Here is a 16,294-nt window from a genome sequence, read left to right on the forward strand (position 1 = left end):
CAGGCCAATGTGATAATGTGGTAGCCCTATGGGAACAATACGGTGTATTATTCCTTTAAAAAGCATTATGCGCTGTTCATTCTGCATTTTGAATGTATTTCTTGAATATCTTAAAAAGCCTCAGCGTGCAGAAATAGTTATTTCAAAGATTATTTTATTATTTATGATATTAAGAGTATCTTAAAATCGTTTAAAAAATCATTTACTTTAAAAATGATTAACCTAGAATATAGTAAAGACGATACTATTCAGGTTTACAAAATGGCTTTAGAGAAGTTTGTGTCTGCTTGGATATCAAAGGTCTGATTCCAAAAAACGATGGTATTAACTTACTCCCGTATCTTAACCTATTATATAACTGAGAGGACCCTGTGTCTGACTGTTTTCCTCAAATACAAAAACAAAACAAAACAAAGCAACAAAAAAAGGGTGGGTGGGCAGTGTCTCTGAGTCTGGAGGATTCACAGCGTATTAGAAACATTCTCCTTTGAGCCCCTCTGCTCAACTTAAGTGAAAGCAGTGTCTAAAAACCAGAGATCCACAATTCATGTCCCAAGCAGATGAGCTAGCATTTGTCTCCATAACAATGCTGTAATGATCACACTCCATGGGGCTGTTAGCCTCACTGGCAGATAAAATATAAATCAACAAAAATATGAAATCTGGTTTGTATTAGATGTCTCCTACTTTTTCTTGAGCTGGGAAAAAACACAAAATTATTTAAATATGTATATTATTGACTCTGACATATATTACTTAGTGAAGATTCTATTGTTTTTCCTTATAATCAAAATATGTACTCAAAATAGTATCAGAGATCACAATTAAGAAATGAAAATATAGGGGCGCCTGGGTGGCGCAGTCGGTTAAGCGTCCGACTTCAGCCAGGTCACGATCTCGCGGTCCGTGAGTTCGAGCCCCGCGTCGGGCTCTGGGCTGATGGCTCAGAGCCTGGAGCCTGTTTCCGATTCTGTGTCTCCCTCTCTCTCTGCCCCTCCCCCGTTCATGCTCTGTCTCTCTCTGTCCCAAAAATAAATAAACGTTGAAAAAAAAAAAAAGAAATGAAAATATATAGGAGATCTAGTCCATTTGCCTCAAATGCCCTCTTTATTAATACCTTCATGTGGAACGCCCCCACACCCCTCCCAGGTCCCTTCCTACGCATAGTGCATGTACATATAAATATCTACAAAAAAAGAACAAACCATTCTGAAACCATTTTTTGGCATAATATACCGTGGATTCCATAATCACTTAACACCTGCATTGCATCTCACAGTATAGTGTAGGTTATAACCTGTCTCCTACTATGAGACATTCTGTTTACTCCCAACATTTTATTATTACAATGAACACTGCAATCTTCATGAGAATCCTTAATTATTTCCTTAGGATCAATTTCCAGAATTGACCTCGCCAAGTCAAACTATGCTCTGGAAAGTTTGTGCCAATTTACACCCTACCAGTTGCATCCAAGAGTTCCTATCTTACTGCAAATAGGTGAATTTAAAAATGGACATCAGAACTTGGACATTCAAATAAAAACTGTCACCTCTGAAGAAAACGGACAAATTCTCAGGATACTGTTGAGCTTCTTAAAATAATTTTGCAAGCGTCTCATTTGAAATCATCTTTTGGCAGAGACGATAAGTTGCCTTCCGTTACTTATTCTTTTCATCTATTTTGGTAATAGAACCTTGAGTTTTTAATTGGGCATGTTGCCCCCAAAATATATCTAGATATTACCTCTCCTAGCCTCTCTTGTAGCTAGAAGTGACATATGTCCTAGCCAGTGAGATGTAAGAAAACCTTTTGGCTAGAACTTACTGGAAGATTCCTTAAAACAGAGTGAGCATGCCCTCCCTCCTTGCTGGCTGGAATGTAGGATCTATGCATCAAGCTCAAGCAGCCATCTTGGACCATGAGGTAGGCCATTAAGAAGGTAGAACAAGATAAAATGATCTTGGTCCCTCATGACCGTGGACTGCTTACCTCTAGACTTCTCCAGATGAGAGAGAAGTAAACTTTTATCTTATTTATGTGCCTGCTATTCGTTAGATCCAACTGAAAAAATCCCAACTGAGATGCACACACCTTCAGAGCTACTTACAAGCAAAGAAGAAAACCATTCTTGTTGGTTTATGTCATTTTTGTTTACCAGGATTGCCTCAATGACTTCTGGCTATTTCTAAAAACTAAGCTACCCAACAAATAACGAGAAGTAACTATCTCTAAGCACACCAACAAAGTATGTATTATAGATAGGAGTTCCTAAAATGTTGAGATACAAATATTGTCTACCAAGGAGATCATCTTGAAGAGGGTAACACTAATTTGAATTTATAAGCCTTGCATATCTGTAGTAAATGCACACAGACGTGTGCGTGCACACGCGCACACACACAGGTTCTGTCATCAGCTCTCACACATGAACATATCTAATAATAAAATAGGTTAAGAGACTATTTAATTTCAAATATATCCATTATGGAGGTAACCTCAAGGCTCAAGATCTAAAGAACAAACAAACTGTGTATCTTTGGTTCAGGTTTTTTAAACTAGTAACAGGAACAGAAGGCCATTTATCCTTTAGCTATCTACCTGTTTAGCAAGTGTTCATTTAGCAACGTGCTGCACCTGTGTGTCAGATGTTGCCCTCAAGGAATGGACAATATGGCAGCTGAGTACAGGGGCGAATGGAGGTGCATGGCATGCCCTGGGAACCAGGGAAGGTTTTGAAGAGGTACTGAGGCTAGAGCTGCAAGATGAAAGATGATAAGGATGAGAATAAAGAATAACACAGATGAAGGGCACCCGGGTGGCTGTCGGTTGAGCATCTGACTTCAGCTCAGGTAATGATCTCCTGGGTTGTGAGTTCGAACCTCGCGTTGGGCTCACTGCTGTCAACTTGGAGCCCACTTAGGATCCTCTGTCCCCCTCCCCACCCCCCGCTCTCAAAAATAAACATAAAAAACCCCCTGAGTCCCAGAAACTGGGACCAGTATCTGCTCGCGAAACCCCCTTTCCCTCGCTTATGATTTAAATAAAATGCTACATAAAATCCTAAGTAGCAGACGTTCACAGTAAATAGTATTAGAAACTCAAGAGCATTTAAAACAATAGAAAAAATATCCCCATGCACCGGCTGGTAATCAGTTATACCCAAATGCAAATGTTGCGCATTTCCAGTATGAGAAAGAAAGAAAGAAAAACCCTGACAAAGTATCTGCAGCTTTATTTTGCATTCCATTCCCCATTCCAGTGGAAATAGCATCTTTGGGCAGTGGTCCACCGAGACCCTTCAAAGGAGTGCATTACATGGAGCGGCACGGTCAGTCAGTTCTTGCCACAAGCAGCACACAGGCTGGGGAATTAGGGTTTTGTTTCAGCGACGGGAGCTACTTCAGAAGGAATTTCAGAAAAGCTTAAATTAGGTAAAATCATGTTATTTATAGGCAGAACAATTCCTCTTAAAGGGATCACAAATCAAGGGGTTCCTTTGTGTTACATGATCCAAACTGCACGCCACATATTGAATACTCTAGGGGAATAAAAACGGGGTGTGATGGGACAGAGGAGAAAGGAGAGGTCACTTGTCTTCTGGAGGACAAACTCTAAATAAGAGGCTGCTCCAGAGACGGAAGCTGGTGTTCCCCCAGCAGCACAATCAGAGGATTCTGGGAGGCAGGAGAACACTCAGGAAGTTCAGGATTAGAGAGTCCTGGAGTCAGCCCCAGAAGCCTGCTGTAAATTTTGTCTCTTCTCAATGTATATAAATATTATTAGTGTTTAGGACTATTAAGGGATTTCTTGAAAAGCCCTGGGCAGTGCGTCTCGCCAGCAGATGGATGGCTGCTCCACACAAATGCCAAAACTTAAAATTTAGTACAGTTACCAAATTTCCAATTACGGAGCTGTAGAAGAAAAAGAAGAGAGCCTCTTCCCTGGCTTTCATGAATAGGAGCACACCTAACATGATTAAAAGGCATTTCAGCTTTTCAAAATAAGAGGAAAATGGAAGCTGCTATAAGGTAACAAACACACAGGGAGAAAAGCAAATTTATTTTGCCCACGAGATCCTTCTATTCATTGGGATTCTCAGAATGACCAACAATAAAAACAAAAGCCTATCTAAACTGCTGGAAAAACTAACGACATGTCCCACACCAACCACTAAAAGGATTAATTTGGGGTCACGGCCACATAAAGATGAGGTGTTGCATTTAAAAGCTCATTCCCTTCATTTTGGGGGGCAGCAAATAAGTCACATATCAGCCTTTAACTTCTTCCCTCCCTGGTGTCCTTGTACTTATTAAGTTCCTTCTAGTTTTTAGTGTTTTGTTTTTGTTTTTTACATTTGTTTTTGTTTTTGCCAGTCAGTTCCTTAACAATCTTTACCAAAGAGAAGCCATTTTAAAACCGATTATGAAGTGTTCGGTTGGAACTGAAGGTGGAGAAGTCAACCTCTTCTTACGGAACAAAAAATTGAAAGGGGGCCATTTTGGAAATTATTTGGGATAAAATTGTGACAAAGAATAGAAATAGTTCATGGATGTTTGAGTGAGGTCAAACTTCTGAGTCAAAACACAGGCTAGTTTCGAGACATCTTAATTATTTCTGGGTTACCCTCTGTGACACATGCCTTTCCTGACTGACATGCATCCTTATGCATAAAGGTGAACCACGGCTAACTCCAGGAAAATGCACTTTAATTTCCAAAGTGCATAAGGGACATGCAGGGGCAAGAGAAATTTTATGGTTTTCTCATCCTGCTAGGGGAGGAGTTGACTCCATCAGATAGAATCGTGAGCAGGGGGATGGGAGGGACGCCAGCTGGGTGAGCTGAATGCCCAAATCCATTCAAGGCTGTTGGCATTGTCCTCCAGGGAGCACTCAGCCACAGGTGAGGGGATGAGAAAGGCTCCTTTGGACTGTTAAATATCAGCCTTAGGAGCCAGGCCCTAGGCCAGGTCCTGTAGACACACAAGCACAGGACAGCCAGCCCTCCTGGGGCTCCCCACCCTGAGGACAGGCAGTGGGAGTACCAAGAGAGGCAAGCAAGGGACCAGTGAGGAGGGCTTTACAGGAGAAGAGACTGCCAGGAGCTTGAAAAGCCAGCAGGAGCTAGCAGGTGCATGGGGGTGCTGGCAGAACCGATGGGGAATGCGGGCCAGGAGAACCAGACTCAGGAAGAATGTGTGACTGACCAAGGCTTTGGGGACTGCAGGGGTACAGGAGACAGAGAGGAAAGATGGTGAGACCCAAGTTAGAGAGAGGTGAGAAGGGCCTTTTAACCCACAAGTAGGAGTTTGGAGTACTCTTAAAGAGGAAAAGGATGCTATTTAAGGATTCTAAGCTGGGCGTCACATGAGCAGATGTACATTTTAGAAGGCTCACTCTGGCTGCTATATGGAAAACAGAAAGGACGGGTGACCCATGGAGTCACGGTTGCCATCACCGTGCGCCGTGACAGTGGTCCAGATCAAAGAGGCAGTGATGCGGATGGGGAGAGCAGGCAGCTTGAAGATACATCTGGAGAATGTGGGAAGTGTGGCGAGCTTTTGTTTTCGGAGGGACAGAGAAAGATCAGTTCAGTTTGGGATGTGTTGCTTGGTGTATGCCAGATGCTCTCACACTGTAAAATAATCTTCAATCTGTCCTCCCTTTTATCCTCATGCATACTCCTCCCCACCCATCACCCCAAGCAAAGACCTCCATCAATGGGAGCAGAGTGTGAGGAACATCAAGGCTTCCCTGGCTCAGGGAGAGCTGCTACATTTTATCCCAGTGTATTAGTCTGGGCTCTCTAAACAAGTCAGCTAGCGTCAAAAGCAGGCTTATGGGAAAATGCTTAGAAGCCATGAAATAAAACGAAAATACAGCTGATACAACTATGTATGAGCTACACACATACCTGTGTGTGTTTATACATACATATACATATATATATATATGTATGTGTGTGTGTATATATATATATGTGTGTGTGTGTGTATATATATATATATATGTATATATATATATATATATATATATAGCACATATTTATAGTAAAGCACAATTTCCTCAAAAGGAAGACAAGAAGAATCTACCTATCAAGTTTCTTGACATCCTGAGAACTGGCTAATGGAAAACTCTGGAGAACCACTGCCTGGAAATCCCAAGCGGAGCTTAAAACAACTGGCAGACGAGCTTCTGCCTGGAAGACTGTCGTATAAGCCAAATCAGTTACCCGTGGCAAAAGAAAGTTCACGTGGCAACCGGTATCTTAAAACGTTCCCCATAGAAAGTCACATTTGCAACAATGTTTCTCTTAAGGCCAAAAGAAACCTCCTCCTGTACTAGAGAAAACATTGACTGCATTCAGGTTAGATTCCTGAAGATACTCGGTCTTCTCTGTTGGATCCAAGAGCATTCAGCGTGCCCACTGAAGGTTCTTTCTGAACCTGTCAACACAGTGAGCCTCATTTTCTCCCAAATGTGTACCAAGGAGTTCCTCTTTGCAATCTGAAGCGGTTTTCAAGACCCAGTTTGGAGTCTGCTTCTTTCCTAACAGGAAGGCCCCTGGACAAAGCATCCTTGTGTTAACATACGAACTTTCTGAGATACGGAGGTTTGTAAGGGGGGGAAGAAGTTACATACTTCTTCTCCTTACTACTCCCTCCCTGTTAACTGTCTTCTTGCACCTTCCACTCCATCTAAAGGGTCCACTCTGGGGCATGCAACAGCAGGCAGCCTTGTGCAAGAAGCTTCTAGGGCCATTAGATCTGTCTCCAGTTCAGAAGCGACAAGTACTGTGGTCACATTCACCCCTTTCATCCAAGCACAGAGCCTTAGAGCTGAAAGGAAGTTTAGAGGTCATTCATCCCATGCCTGTCTCAGACACTTCTCTGCAAATGTCTAGGGGGTTCTTCACCTTAGAGAAAGTGCTACTCCAATGGCCAGACAGCACCAACCTTGATTAAGTTCTTCTTTATACCCAATGAGCGTGCATTTTCCTCCTCCTTGGCACTCTCCCCAGGCCCCATTGGGTGTCTGATACTCAGGGTAAGCACAGGCTTTCTTCTTTACAGGTCAGACTTTCTTTTTTTTTTTTTTAATTTTTTTTTTCAACGTTTATTTATTTTTGGGACAGAGACACAGCATGAATGGGGGAGGGGCAGAGAGAGAGGGAGACACAGAATCGGAAACAGGCTCCAGGCTCTGAGCCATCAGCCCAGAGCCTGACGCGGGGCTCGAACTCCCGGACCGCGAGATCATGACCTGGCTGAAGTGGGCCGCTTAACCGACTGCGCCATCCAGGCGTCCCTACAGGTCAGACTTTCAAATACTCAGGCTCCAAATTCCAACACGGTGATCCTGGCCTCCCTCTGAATGCTTTACTCAGTCACAGCTCACGTAACATACATGAGTACCACTGCTTCTCAATACCTGCCCCCAAACCTACTCTTAACACGGCGGTAGTAGATGGGACAGTGTGGAATGCCAGGAGACTAGAAGACCAATGGTGTTCTTCTGTGACCAAGGCAGTATGCTTGGGGTGATCACTGCAACTCCGAAATAACTATCATTATTGTGCTGAGATAGCTCATTCTGAGCTACTATTTGCCTAAAACTCCTGTCTTCTTTTTCAGATCAAAAATACCTGTTTGAGTCTTTCTTATATGGATGGAATTTTGGTCTAAATACAGGACTCTCTGTTAACATAAAGTTGACCTTCACTGAGCATTTTCACAGGCCTGACAATACACACCTAGTACCTTGTATACATTAATTTAATCTTCCTAATAATCACATGGGGTCAGTATCATTATCCTCATGGGTAGATGACCAAATGGAGGCACAGAGATTTAATCACCGTCCAGGGCTATTCATGTACAATTTAATAATTGTTAGGTTGTAAAGCTGGGCTTCAAACCTAGATCTGTCAGACTGTTGGTGGTAGCCTCTTCACCCACTCTGTTCCACGGCGGGACTATGTTTCAGCCAGTCTGTGTCATCTAAAAGGAAAGGGCTAGGATATGGTTCTTGTGCCACTTTTCTTTTTAAGCATGCTTCCATCATGAAAAAAAATCCCAAGTCCCAGCACCTTTTTCTCCTCCCTGAGGTACACCACGTCATCAGAAGGAAGGACAACACCCACGAAACATGACACTCTGGAAAAGGGACAAGCATCCAGGTGATATTACGGAGATAACATGTCCCCACGAAGCCTTCTTTGTTTATTGAATTACAGCAAATAGAACCCTCAAGGACATTTTTTCCAGCACAAATTTGCAAGGCTGAGCCCTGTCAGATGTACCATTAAATGTCATTGCTAAGTTGCAATACTGAAGTAACAGCTCCCATCATGGAGGGCACTGAGTTAGCACACATTCTGTGGGGCAAATGCAACTATATATAAATGACTGTGCTCTCAGGAAGCCCGACCAGTAAGACCCAGGGAGGCTCAGTGACCCGCAGAACCCACGTCACCCAAATAAGTGTAACTCATGAAATTAGATAACCAGCTTCATTTCCTTCACCAGTTAATATGTCTCAGCAAGACTGAAAACGTGGTCATGGAGGAGGAAGGGGAAAAGAAAAAGTTCCGTGCCTTCCTCTAGGTCAGCTCATAAACACATATAATCAAGGCTTAAAGAAGTAAGAAATAGAAAATAGTTGAGCTCCAAGACTAGACCTCACTGTCCAGTACACAAGGTAAGCCAGGAGGTATGGGAGAACATTTCATACTGGCTACTGAAAGCATCTGTGAACATTTCATTTTTTTATTAAACAAATTTTTTTTAATGTTTATTTATTTTTGAGGGAGAGAGAGACAGAGTGTGAGCAGGGGAGTGGCAGAGAGAGAGGGAGACACAGAATCAGAAGCAGGCTCCAGGCTCCGAGCTGTCAGCACAGAGCCCGACGCGGGGCTCGAACTCACAAGCTGTGAGATCATGACCTGAGCTGAAGTCGGACGTTCCACCGACTGAGCCACCCAGGTGCCCCGTGAACATTTCATTAATGAGCAAAAGAAATAATCATCTCCAGACAATGCCTACTGGATTGCTTAAGTCTCCAAGGTCTGGTAAGTTGTGTTGGGAGGAGCACTGAGAAAACAGAGAAAACAGAAGCCGAAGGAAACAAGCAGCCCAGAATCCAGAAGGAGGAAAGTTCTAGGTAGCACCATTATTAAGTCAAAATTTCCAGGGTTAACTAGTAAGAAGAGTAAAGAAAGCGCATCCATTAGAGCAAAGATACAATGTAAGATTACAATGGATATACCATGAAAAGCACAAGGCAGATCAGGAATCCTGTTCTGGCTGAGCTGGCTTGGGTTACTGTGGGTTATGTGATTTTTTTCCCTTCCTTCACACCTTTTTTTTATAACCACTTTATTGAGATATAATTCACACACAATTCACCCCTTTAAAGTGTACAAATTGATGACTTTTAGTATCTCCACTCAATTGTGCAGACATCACCCCACAGAGAAACTGCGTACCCATCGTCTACCTCTCCTACCTCCCCCCCCCCCGCCACCCCCCAAATCCCCTCTCCAGCCCTGGGCAATTGCTAATCTACTTTCTGTCTCCACAAATTTGCCTATTCTGGACATTTCACACAAATGGAACCAGACACTGTGTGATCCTTTGTGGACAGCTTCTCTCACTTAGCATAACGTTCTCAAGGTTCCTCCACATTTTGGCCTGTGACAGTGTTTCATTCCCTTTATTTTCTATGAAATTTTGCTTGCGTGATCCACAGGTGGCAAAATTAGCCTTGTAAGTTAGCCTTTACTCCTCACATGTAGTGATGAAATCACAGGTCCATTGAGAGGTTGGTAGAGAGGCCGATCTGAACCCCAGAACCTATTCACAGTTTAGATTTGTTCTAAAGGAAGAAAGATGATACTTGTCAACTTGACTAAAGTGTGTCATTCTCTGATATTAAGAAAAAAGAGGAATCACTATCTAATCTGTGGGGGAGAGGTCACTGGATCTGTGACGCTCTTACCTGCTCTGCCTGACGGAGGATAAAATATACCAATGGGCTTAATCTCTATAGAAATGCCTGGCAAGGGGCGCTTGGGTGGCACAGTCGGTTAAGCGTCTGACTTCAGCCAGGTCACGATCTCGCGGTCCGTGAGTCCGAGCCCCGAGTCGGGCTCTGGGCTGATGGCTCAGAGCCTGGAGCCTGTTTCCGATTCTGTGTCTCCCTCTCTCTCTGCCCCTCCCCCGTTCATGCTCTGTCTCTCTCTGTCCCAAAAATAAATAAACGTTGAAAAAAAAAATTAAAAAAAAAAAAAAAAAGAAATGCCTGGCAAATGGAGACACTGCATCACAGAAAATTTTCCTTAGGTGGGGGTGAGGGAAAAGGAAAGGAATAAAGTCAGATATTAAGGGGGGGAGGGGAGATTTGCCTTCCCACTCTCTTTACTTTTATAAAACAGTATTCTTTAAAAAAGAAATCAAATCATCCTAACGTACTTGAAAATCGTCCCCAAATTCTTTCTTCCAAACTCATATTCAAAGCCTACATGCAAACTTGGGAACCACAGACAAGACTCAGTGGGGAAAAAAGATCAAGGAAATGGGGGAACATGTCGGGGGTCCAGGCAGGACCGCGGCGAGGGTGGCCTGTGTCTGCTTCTTCATGCGGGAACACGGAGCTTCTCCCTCAGACACAACTCACGCCCCCCACCTCCTCCATCTTTTTTTTGAGTCTTTCACTGCCAAATGGGTGACTCTTTTGAAACCCTTCCCCAGTGCTGTGACCGCCAGGCACGAGCACATAGAGGCACCAATCACTTACTACTGCCTGTCACAGATGCTTAAATGGACAGGGTGGAAAAAATATCCTTTTCACACACTTAAAAATTACTCCAAGTTATTTTAAATGTGGAACTGTTTGTATATTCCTTATAAGTTTATAAAACTCACACTGTCCCTCCATGACTAACTAAAGTGGAATTGAGAGAGTATTCTATATTTATAACTTGTCTGGTTGTTCGTGCTTACAGCCCTATTTCCACACTCTTTTACTGTACACAGAGTTATGTGAGGTATTGTGGGCTCCTAAACTTTGCTGATTTCCTAACAAGGCAGGCCTGTGTCCCGCAGGGACAAATTGGGGGCTGTTTTGTCCAAGTGGAGGCCAAGCTCCGAGGGAGAGGCCTCCAGCTTTGTGGTTTTGGCTACAGCTCTTAAAACCGGTGTTAGGGCCCATTTCTGGGCAACTGCCTGCCTTACTGGTGTTGACCAAAGTATCAATGCTACTGATACATTGTTTATTACACATACCTGTTAGAAGCTCGGTGCTGTACAACTTGGCTACACATACCACTTCCTCCGATTTATTTTGGTGGAAATTGTAAGTCCAAAAGGTGCAGTACTGGAATCAGCCAGGCCAAAGCCCCCCCCCCCCCCCCCCCCCCCCCCGTTCCACATACATAAACACGTAAACATAATTTAAATGCATTAACTGAATGTAGCCACTTGTGGGGAAACTACTATTTAGAGACCAGCCCCCACTGTTTGGGATACAACTTGGTCAACCAAAGCACCGTTTACCAGGAGACAGTGTTAAATGCATGAAGTACCTATGGGGGTAGATTTGTGTCGTATGTCTGGGATTTACATTTGTACGTGCACACCTGTCCACACATATGCATCGTGGTACGGCCTCTTCGCAGGCGGTCAACAAATAAAGCTGCCTCCTTGGAGAGGCTACCCACCTAGTCAGTGCCCTCACAGTTTTGCAAAGCCCTTTCAAGATCTTCTTTGCAAAAATGCTTCTAGACACCATAGTAGATTCTTTGACACAGCCTCAAAAGCGGTACCTACCTCTTTGTAAAAGGAAGGGGAAAATGGTCCCTAAACCCATTTTTCTTTCTTTCCTAATGTCAGAAGGGGAAATACGTATCTCATCTCAGTGCTGTGGCTGCCAGTGAGGCTGGGGGTTTTGCCTCCTTCCCCCTGATTTCTTGGCCACTTACCGTACGTCTTAACTGTCTTTCAATGATTTGGACCATTTTCTTCTTTGGAAGATTGACTTTTTACTAATTATTTAAATTTGAGCCCTTAAAGATGTATATGCTTTTCTTTTTTTATTTTATTTTTTAACGTTTATTTATTATTGAGAGACAGAGAGAGAGAGCATGAGCATGGGAGGGGCAGAGAGAGGGGGAAACACAGAATCTGAAGCAGGCTTCAGGCTCTGAGCTGTCAGCACAGAGCCCAATGCAGGGCTCGAACTCACAGACTGCAAGATCATGACCTGAGCTGAAGTTGGACACTTAACCAACTGAACCACCCAAGTGCCCCTGTATATGCTTTTTAAACACACTACTGTGCCTTGAAAAAAAAAAAAAAATGTAGGTGGCTTGAGAGAAAAATGCTTCTCCCTTCTGTAATTACATCTACTTGAGAAGCGTGGGTCATAACAGTAGACTTTAAGTCATTTTTTTTTTTTTTTTTTTTTTTTTTACCTCTCCAGAGTCTTTGCTCCTTTCTCCTTTGATTGTGTTCCTTCCTGGTGGCACACTTTCAGACTTGTAAACATATATTTTAGAGTATATGTTATGCTACAACACCACATTATTCTTTTCCATTATCTAATCTGATTGCTGACCCCACTTCCTGAAGTTAAAGTATTTTTACTACTGTGGAAAAACCACAAAAAGATTCACTGGACTTCCCAAGTACAGTAACCTGTGTTATCAGTAAAGGAGGGGAACAGGGTGTCCCAGATGATCCTACATGCTGGTTCACAGAATTACCACATAAACCTTAGGAGAACCAGTTTTGGATAACTGGACCACAGAACACCTACGCCCACAAAAATTCATGGAACTTATATTTCATCTAGTTGATGATTCAAAAGTGCTTTAGAAAAACATACAAATGTAGAAATGTTGTAATGTCCTTGCAAAGATTATTACCCCCTCCCCCCCAAAAAAAGAAGCTCAAAATAAAAACAAAAACACCTGAACCAAAAATACCTTGTCATTCCCACAGAATTCTGCTGGTTTATATTTTATTTTGTTTGGTTTTTTATTTTTGTGGATGGTGGAGGGGCGGGGGCAGTAGTTTTGCTAAAAACTTTATCGCCCTTGCCAGAAAGCATTAGAAGTGCTAAAATCCTATCTTGGTAACCATAAATCAGTCCCATTGGACAGTATCGTTTTGTCAATTTCATATGGGGAAAAATCTTGTCTCTATACTTTGGAAAGGTGACTGATGGACTCCAAAGTTTAAGCCCATCCTTTGTACAACTTTAAAAATAATATTTTAGGGGCGCCTGAGTGGCTCATCTGGTTAAGCGTTTGACTTTGGCTCAGGTCATGGTCTCACGGTTTAGGAGTGGGGTTCTGTGCTGATAGTTCAGAGCCTGGAGCCTGCTTGGGATTCTGCGTCTCCCTCTCTCTCTGCCCCTCCCCTGCTCACATTCTCTCTCTCTCTCTAAAATAAATCAACATTAACAAAAAAAGTTATAGGGGTGCCTGGGTGGCTCAGTCGGTTGAGCGTCCGACTTCGGCTCAGGTCATGATCTGACGGTTTGTGAGTTCAAGCCCCGCGTCAGGCTTTGTGCTGACAGCTCAGAGCCTGGAGGCTGCTTCGGATTCTGTGTCTCCCCCTCTCTCTCTGCCCCTCCCCCACTCACATTCTGTCTCTGTCTCTCAAAAAAATAAACATTTAAAAAATAAAAAATAAATGAAAGTAATATTTTAACCTTAATAGCTGAATTTCTTGGTTTCTGTTTTTTGTAAGTGATCGGTAAAATTGGGTTCACCTGAAGTGCCAGCACAGGCAACTTGTGTAAAATGCCGGTTGAAAGAGTGTGTTTGAGTTGTAAATGCCCAACGGAGATGGGCTCACAGGTGCCCTCTGCTTTTTTTTCCAGTTAATTAGGAATCTTCCGAGAGTAGGTTGTCATTTGATCTCTGAACCATTAAATATCTAGTACACTTCAGGAGCGCCTGGGTGGCTCAGTTGGTTAAGCGGCCGACTTAGGCTCAGGTCACAATCTTGAGGTTCATGAGTTCGAGCCCTGCGTCGGGCTCTATACTGACAGCTCACAGCCTGGAGACTGCTTCAGATTCTGTGTCTCCCTCTCTCTGCCCTTCCTCTACTCATGCTCTGTCTCTCTCTCAAAAATAAATGAACATTAAAAAAAACTTTTTTTAAATATCTAGTACACTTCTGATTTTGGATATTTGGCTTTTCCCCAGAGTATTACCCAAAGTGAATTGGATCGCTGCAGGCCCAACATCCCCTTAGGTCTCTAAGGAAGCTGGAAGGGGATGCAAAATATGGCAAAGCCTACCGTCAGCTCTGAAAAGCAAGGTGGAAGGTTCAGGGACTTTCCCCTTCAGACACTGCTACTCGCAGGCAAGGGATGACCGCCTGGGCCAGGATCAAAGGGGTGATGTGCTGTAAGCCCAGCGTGCACTGGCAGAGAGGTGGGTCCCTCTCCCCTTCCTGTTTGAGTAACTTTTCTCCCACCCCACCTCCTCATTTTTTCACTGCCTCCCAAACACTCTCTGTTATATACTACGGTCTGATTTTCAGGCTTCAAAGGAATTTTCTTTGAAAGATGAAGAACTTAACACTTTAGGGCTCATTTTATTTTTAAAAGAAACAAGCAGGGTAGCCCTACCGTGCAAAACACCAATGAGGCTGCAAACTTGGAAACCGGTCCAAGAATCATTCTTTCATTCCATCCTTGGCCTGAAGACTGAAGCAAGTTGCACAAAAAGTTCATAAACACAAAGGGGTCCAATTGCATTCAAGCTCCCCCAGTGAGGATGAGCATACCCGTGAAGCCACATGTTCGCCATACCACGAGAGTATATAAGGTTTACTTGCTTGAGAAAATAGACAGCAACTTTTAGAACACCTGACTGTGCTTCACAAGTCAACTTTTAACCCTTTCCTAAACACTGTAAAGTCCCAAACTGGCTAAGTGGGTTAAAAAAGGGAGTGTGTGGGGGGGGGGGGGGAAGGAAAGGAGTGATCTCAAGCATAAAGCCCTTCAAAAAAATCTATCTAAAATCCTGGACTTGAATACACCAAAGGATAAGGATAAGGATCTGAAGTGGTTAAGAGAGTGATCTTTTCTTTTTCCTTCAAAGGAATAAGCTCTGTAGCAACTTCCTAGGATCTGATGTCAACACAACTGTTGTCTCTGGAGCTGGGAGTTCTCGGGGCATCCTCAAGCCCCGGGCAGAGGCCAGGGTGCGCTCCTGGCGCAATGCAGACTGGCGCACAGCATCCCTCAGGACCTGTTTGCGTTTTACTCACAGAGAGAACAAGTACTGGCAAGGGACAAAAAAAAGAACATGTTTTGCAAACAATCAGAGTGACCTGAAACCCAGGGTGAAGACTGAAGTCAGCCTGAGCCAGGCTCTGTGCAACGCTGGCTAAGTGGAGTGCTCTGGAGAGGGAACAGGCTTCTAGCTTTCCCATTCACCCAGGAGGACCTCTCACCTAAGGCCACGCCCCACCCCCGTGGGGGCTGCTTTCCTTTGTTTGGCTTCGTAGGCGAGCTGGGAGCATCTCTGAAATGAGATGAATGCCCAAAGGAAAGAGCCCTCGTTTTTTTTTTCTGGAGCTGAAAGCAACCCAGGAACTGGGCATCCAGTCGAATGCTTTCATCTTCATTTGGCACCCGAAGAAAACGAGACCCAGACAGCTTGAGACTACAACAATCACGAGGTACTGGACAGCTGGGCCCAGTACCGGGGTCTCCAGAACTCCTGGCCCAGGGCTCCTGTCACACCGTGATGTGATCTTCCCAGCCCCCTACTTTCCTGCAAAGAGAGGGATCTCTCAGACCTTTAAAACCACACGACCCCTTTTGGGATAATCCACGCACAAATCTCCTTTGACACGGTTGGAAATTTTTTTTTTTTCTTTTTAGGTTTTTTAAGGGTTTTTTTTTTAAAGTGATCTCTATGCTCAATGTGGGGCTCAAACTCACAACGGTGAGCAAGAGTCCTGTGCTTCACCAACAGAGCCAGCCAGGCGCCCTGCTGTTGGAAGTTTTGAAATAGATTATCTTCCCCCATTTTCCATTTCTGAACCTGCCTACTCAAGGTATTTTCCTCCCAAATGCACCAGCCCCCATTCCACAAACTGAGGTCTCCTAAGTAAAGCCTATTAAATGTATTTCCACCTCAATTGCACCACACCTCCATCTACATAACTAAAGCCTGAACTCCCCCACCCCATCCCCCAAGTCTACTTCTTCCTGTCTGGCAGGTGGGCAGAACTTATCTTCCTAAATTGACATTCCCAGCCCACCCAGC

The 16,294-nt window shown here is 43.8% G+C and overlaps 1 protein-coding gene across 1 annotated transcript in view; it reads right to left on the reverse strand.

The window, feature by feature from the left end:
- The window catches only part of IGF1R (insulin like growth factor 1 receptor), a 309,821-nt gene that overhangs the window by 74,490 nt on the left and 219,037 nt on the right, over nucleotides 1-16,294 (reverse strand). The window lies entirely within an intron of this gene.

Source organism: Prionailurus bengalensis, chromosome B3, assembly GCF_016509475.1.
Source record: "Prionailurus bengalensis isolate Pbe53 chromosome B3, Fcat_Pben_1.1_paternal_pri, whole genome shotgun sequence".
NCBI lineage: Eukaryota > Metazoa > Chordata > Mammalia > Carnivora > Felidae > Prionailurus > Prionailurus bengalensis.